Source organism: Nelumbo lutea, chromosome 1 (genome assembly GCF_056320005.1).
Source record: "Nelumbo lutea isolate HS-2025 chromosome 1, American lotus-T2T, whole genome shotgun sequence".
Classification (NCBI taxonomy): domain Eukaryota; kingdom Viridiplantae; phylum Streptophyta; class Magnoliopsida; order Proteales; family Nelumbonaceae; genus Nelumbo; species Nelumbo lutea.
In genome coordinates, this window is record NC_142684.1 from 216,085,306 (window position 1) to 216,091,741 (window position 6,436).

A 6,436-nucleotide genomic window follows, 5' to 3' on the forward strand; every position below is an offset into this window, starting at 1 on the left:
TACAATGAGACGCTCGGTGTCTGTAAATGCAACCTACGAGGGGGTGATCCGATTCCCTTGATCGTTCGCTGTAATCTCAACGTATCTATTCCGGTAGACACCAACATACGAATAAGTCGTCCCAAGATCGATACCAATTACAGTCCCGAGCTTCGGAGATTCTTCAGAACCCACAACTAATCCTAAAGAAATTCTACGTATCGAAAGAGAAGAAGAAAAAGGTATAGCAAGTAAGTCAACAGTGAGAGAAGAAGAGCGAGACTCTACAATCAAATAACTGAAACAAGCTCGTCGATCATCTTTCCCATAGCAAAGAGAACCAACAATGTTGTTGCCCTATATTTTTGCCCCCATCTTCATTGAATGCTTTTTTTCTAACAGAATAAAATTTCTTTATAAAAATGAATTTTTGATTGCTAATTTGCTAATCAATTCTAAAGATACTAACAAACATAGAAAGTTAGAAACAACTCATCAAACATGGTCATACTCATATTTGATCATTTGATGAGAGAGAAAGAGAGAGATTAGCCTTTGGCTTTCAAGTCTGCAATCTCCTATTCAGCTCCTCCTCGGAAACTATTGATCCTTTCTCCTTCAGCTCAATTGTTTTATTCCCGGCCTGTGGGAGTTTCAGAGATACCTCCTGATGAGGGTGGATTTGGCCCTCCAATTACATTGTGACACATGGCACATCGGAACAATTAGGTGACACCCGAAACCACTCAAGCAACAATTTGCCAAGTTGATGGTGTCCAACTTGGCGGCCTGTCCCAGGCACCGACCTGGCGGCCTGCGAGACGTGCTCGTCGACAAATTCGGCATGCATACCCCACGATCCTTGGAGGTTGGCCCTCATTCCGGAAGATGGTCAATGTGCATGACAGATACCTCCGAGGATCTCGAACCAGTTAGACACGACCTCCCGGAGATCTCGAGGGTGGTACGTGAGCAAGGCGTATATAAAGGCACCAACCCCAATGACAGGAAAAAAAAAAGTAGGCAAATAAGCAAGTAAGCAAATTCTAGCTCTCATATTGTGTGATTTTTAACTCGCAATCTACTATGAGAGTGCTGACTTAAGCATCGGAGCGACCTCGCCGAATTAGCCACCCCTGGTCCTCTGACATTTGGTTCCTTGCAGGTCTCTAAAGAGCAACGAAGCTCATCAATCCAGCTTGGCACCTGGTCAGCCCGGCACCTCACAGGCAGCTTGGCCTTATAATCAGCTCGCCACCTAGCCTACCCAGCTCGATTCAGCTCGGCAACCAAAGTTCTCCACTTCGGCCTGAGTCATCGGCCACTTGGAAGCAGACCAAATGACGAGGTACTTAGTCAATAAAAATCGATACATCAATAAAAGTCGATCCATCACCTCCAACCCATAATCATCGGCTACTTGTTGCATCAAGGACCCCACCTCCTCTTCAGGATTTGACAGAGTTGTGGTGCACGCCATTGACTTCTCCATGAAACTAGCTTGCACCTCCATGTTTACAAAACCCTTTTCGAATCGATCCATGGTCTGAGATATCTTCTCCATGTTCCCAACAGAAAGCGCCCCTTCAAGTGACTTCACTATTCCGCTCATCAACTTCCCAACTGTCTGCAGGTTGCTCTGGCTCCCGAGTCATGCTAGTACAGTGTCAAGGCGGGATGCGAGGCGTAGATAGTTGAGCTATTCATTGCACTTTCTGATCGTGTTTTGAGCATAGATCCTTGAACCATCCATGTTGCCCTTCTCAATCGCTTTCTTTACTTTGGTCTTCTTTGATTTCTCTTCTTGCTCACACTTCTTCGCTTGCCTAACCAACGATTTTGATGTGAGCTTCAGCTGGAATATTTGCTCCATTAGTTTCTCCTTCCCCATTCTAGAAAACCCAGATCGTGAACTATAATCCTATCCTAGTATTAGTATGCTGACAAAGAAGAGGAATTATTTTTTTTTCTTCTTTTGGTGAAAAGAGAGGAGTTGGTTCTTTCGTTCTTATCGGTTTTGATTTGATGAAATATCGATATGGGGAAGGTGAACAGTGTTTTTCTCTAGTTATTACAAGGGTAATATGAGGATGAAAAAATATTGTAGCCGTTTTTTTGGATGAAAGACTAACAGAAGTAGGTATTTATCTCACGGACATAGTATTGAGAAGGTCTTTGTCACAAAACAAATAAAGGGAGATCTTTGTCACAGACCCATAGTACAGGGGGATTTTGTAATTTAACCTTTTTTTAGTTTTTTTAACTCCGTATACGAAACGTTGACTGAACTGAGAGTATCATTGACTTCTCAATTATTTATTTGCACCACCGCATTCAATTTCAAAGACAGCTGTTATCACTCCCCCGTGAGTTTAACGGTATAATTCTCTGATCATAATATTATTATTATTACTATTATTATTAACGGCAATAGGTTAGGGTCGCGAAAACAGGAAAATCAATCATTCAACAAAACTCATTCCCTTAACGGTGGTCATTGCCTCCAGTCGCAGCATCCAGCATCACATGTCCGTATCATCACATGGAATGTTTCACTTTTCTTTCCATCCCACTCCTTTTTTTATATTTCATTTTTAATCTAAAAATAAATAAAATTTGGAATATCATCACATATTTACATATAAAAATAAAATTATTAACGGCATTAGTTTATATTTCCTTATATATATATATATATAAGCTCGATTATATATCAGCAACGCCCTGTTAAAATAATAATTTTAGTTTTGTCATTAAACGAATTATTGTTGGCTTTAATTTGAATGTGACAACTCAGGAACTGTTCCTGTTTTTTGCTGAAATGTCAAAGTAGTGTTAAAGTGTATCCACTTTATAATTATTATTTACAATGGTTTTTTGCATATATATAAGACAATTGTTTTGTTTTTATTTTTGTTTTTAAAAAAATAAAATAAAATAGTGTCAGCAACACGATCTCTTAGGGTCTGTTTGATTGTTGAGAAAGGAATGAGAAAAGAGAATATTCCTAAATTATCCTTCCTTTCTTGTGTTTGTTTACTGGTAAATAGTGTTTTGGGATGAGAAACAAGAGGGATACGGGATTCCAAAATTAAGTGAGCGAGGTCGCACCAAAACAGTGCGACCCCGGTGAGAAAAGAAAATGATAAGAAAATGCAAGCTGAGCAATCTAATACAAGGTGGGATGCGGTGTAAAATAGATTTCAATCGGACAAAGAAAAAAGGCATTCCCTCATGAAGGTGGTGCCCTTCGCCTTCAGGCGGCCGAGAAACATCAAAAGATGGTGGCAATCTCACTGTACAGAGGGAACCTGCATAGGGTGCCCGACATCCCTCGGCGATGGCTCATGCCAATCCCTCGCATTTCCCTCAAAGATTTTAGGATTCTCCTTCGCAAACGGGAGAAAGCTCTATCTTGCATCTCCAGCACCACCACCCCCACTAGCTCAAATCCTAACCCTAACCCTAATTTCAAACAAGAGGAAGGCGTTGGAGACAGTGGTTGTTCCAAACAAAACGGGAGAAAGCTCTGTCTCGCTTCTGAGCCCCAATCCCAGCATGGAACAGTTGAACACGCCAAAGATCATAATGAAGCAGACTGCGATCCTTGTGCTGAGCAATCCAAAGAACTCGATGGCTCTATTGGCGTTCCATTTCGGGGGATACCCGACACCGATGCCGACAACGAATCCGACAATCTCTACCTCACGACGTTTAATTTCGTGTCTCAATGGTTGTCGATTATCTCAGGACTGTTGAAATCTCTAGCAATTTCAGATTTCTGGATCCAATCTTGCTGCCGACGATCCGAAATTCTGTCTCTAATTGCTGGCGACAATCAGCTCAAAAAAAAATTCTTGCAAAACAAACATTAGAAAGTGGATTTTCTCACAATTTTTTTTTTCAGCAAACAAACACATTATAACTAACTGAGAAAATAAATTTTCCTTTTCTCATCCCATCCTTTCTCAATCCAATTTTCTTAGCAATCAAACAGACCCTTAAGGGGGAGTTCTTTTTTCGGAGAGGGGAAAAGTTGGTCAATGGGATTTTGATTCCCATTGACTAAGAATTTCATGTTATTTTTTTAGATTTATGTGGGGATCAGAGAAAGTTTATTTTCCTAGGTATCACTTACCTGAGAAAATAACTTTGGTTAAATAACTTTCTCACCTAGGGGGAAAGTTGCCATCACTTGGGATAAAAATGCCCTTTTTGTAATAATGGATTTTTATGGCTAAAATATTCATTGCCTTATTTACATGAAAAATAAAAATAAAAAACATGGGTAAATGCACTTACCCAGTTAAGTGTTTCTCATGAAAAACTTACTCAGATAGATGCATTTACCTGGTAAGTAACTTACCGAAAAGCAAACGGTGCCTAAATGCAACATTGAAAACACACACACACAAATACCAATCAAAGCACTCTCTAATTAGGGTGGAAATGAATCGAGCCTTTCACAACTTATTGAGTTTGACTTGTGAAAAGCCTAATTTAAATTGTTTTTTAGTTGGGTTGAACTCGAGCCTAATATAGCTCGGTTCATAAAGCTCGCAAATCTCACATATATATATAATATATATATATATATATATATATATATATATATATATATATATATATATATATAATATTTTTAATCTTTTATATATATATATATATATATATAATATTTTTAATCTTTTATATATAATAATGACTAATTTTTATAATTCTTAATTTTTTATAAATAAAATAAAAATATATATTTTTAGCTTGGCTTACAATCAAGCTTGAGCCGAATCAAGTTCGAACTTACAAGCTTTAGAGTCGAACCAAACTCAAGCTCAACTTTCCGGTTCAAACCATGCTTAAGGCTTATGTTTTTTTTTGGCAAACTGAGTTCGAATAGCCAAATATTTAATTCGGTCTATTTGACTGGAATCCATCCCTATCCCTAATTAATTGGATTGTTTTTGTTGCGTATAGTAAAAATGAATATATGATCAATTAAGAGGTGATTGGTTATCCCTTGTTACGTACCGCCTTTAATTTTCTCATGTCATGGGAAATTCATATTAGAAAAATTTAGCATCGTTATCTTCCATAATTTGTTATTTCCTTTTTCGTGGAAAAGGAAATACACACACTTGGTAATCTTCTTCTTTTCACAAAGGCAAAATAATAACAATGAGGAATAAGTTGGAAAGGATATAGTAAAACTCCCATCATCCTCAAATAAAATTCATTGAAAGTTCTTCTTTCCCCCTTTTTTGGTGAAATGTTTAGGACCTGGTTTTATCAATTTCATACAATAAATGCAGAAAACAAACAATCAAAGCTTTACCTAATATCATATGGATTCTCTCTCTCTCTCATCACTTGTTCTTTTTTTTTTTTTCTTTTGGGGGTCTGGATTTGGGAAAGATACCGAAACCAAGCTTCGGTTTGTGATTGAAGTGGTCCATGGTTGATGCCATGCATTATTCATGGCAAGTAAACAAGTGATGAAGATTGAAGCGAGGCCACATGAATTAACCACAAGTCCACTCTAATTATCCGTTTTCAGCGGTGGTGGTTACTCGTGTGGACCCATTTTCAAAATTGAATTATATAGTTCCTCACTTGCCACGTGTAATTATATTATAAAAAAAAAAAAAAGCAGGATTGAATGAGAAAAGAAATTAAAAAGTTTTTCGTCCTTTAATTTTAACACAGCCAAAAACCAATGAAGGATCGATGCTTCCCTATGAAGATCTCTTTGGAAAAGCAAAACCTAAGATAAGGATTATGAAAGAGTGGAGAGAAGAGAAAGGGAAATGATGAAAAAAGTTAGAATCCTTTTTAACTACCACTTAATCTAATCAATTAATCATCATATGCTCATTGCCCTGCTTTTGCTTAATCACTCGAGCTGAGAGCTAGGAAAAACGAAAAGATTAAAGAAAAAAAGTTGGAATATGGGTTTTCAGAAGAAACCCACACATCATGTGAGGCCCAGCATACATCCAAAATGACGATCGAAAAAGAAGATGATGTAAATACCAAAAAAATAAGAGAGAGAGAGAGAGAGAGAGAGGATGGTGTCCACGTAAGTGATGTAACTTCGGCAAACCCGGGCTACTGATTATGATATATAAAACAACAGAGCTGAAATTATTAGAGACAAGAAAATGATAAAAAGCTTATTAGCATTATTGATAACAATGGTACATTCCTAAACGGAAAAATACGGAAAGGCCTATTGCAAATTTCTGAATTCTACTGTAACCTATAATCACTCAAAATGTCAAATAACCCCATTCTAACATCAATGCCGGTTCATGAATTGGCATAATTCCTGGCACCTACCACAATTGTACTTTAGGCCTAAGAATCTTGAACCGTCATTCTCCCATTCTTAAATCATTTTTCTCAAAATGTTTCATTTCAAACACCAGCAAACAATTCTATTATTATTACTCATCATCAT

The 6,436-nt window shown here is 37.6% G+C and overlaps 1 pseudogene; it reads right to left on the reverse strand.

Annotated features, from left to right (window-relative positions):
* Positions 1-482: 482 nt before the first annotated feature.
* LOC148880961 (ESCRT-related protein CHMP1-like) lies at positions 483-2,016 on the reverse strand (annotated as a pseudogene).
* Positions 2,017-6,436: the final 4,420 nt, after the last annotated feature.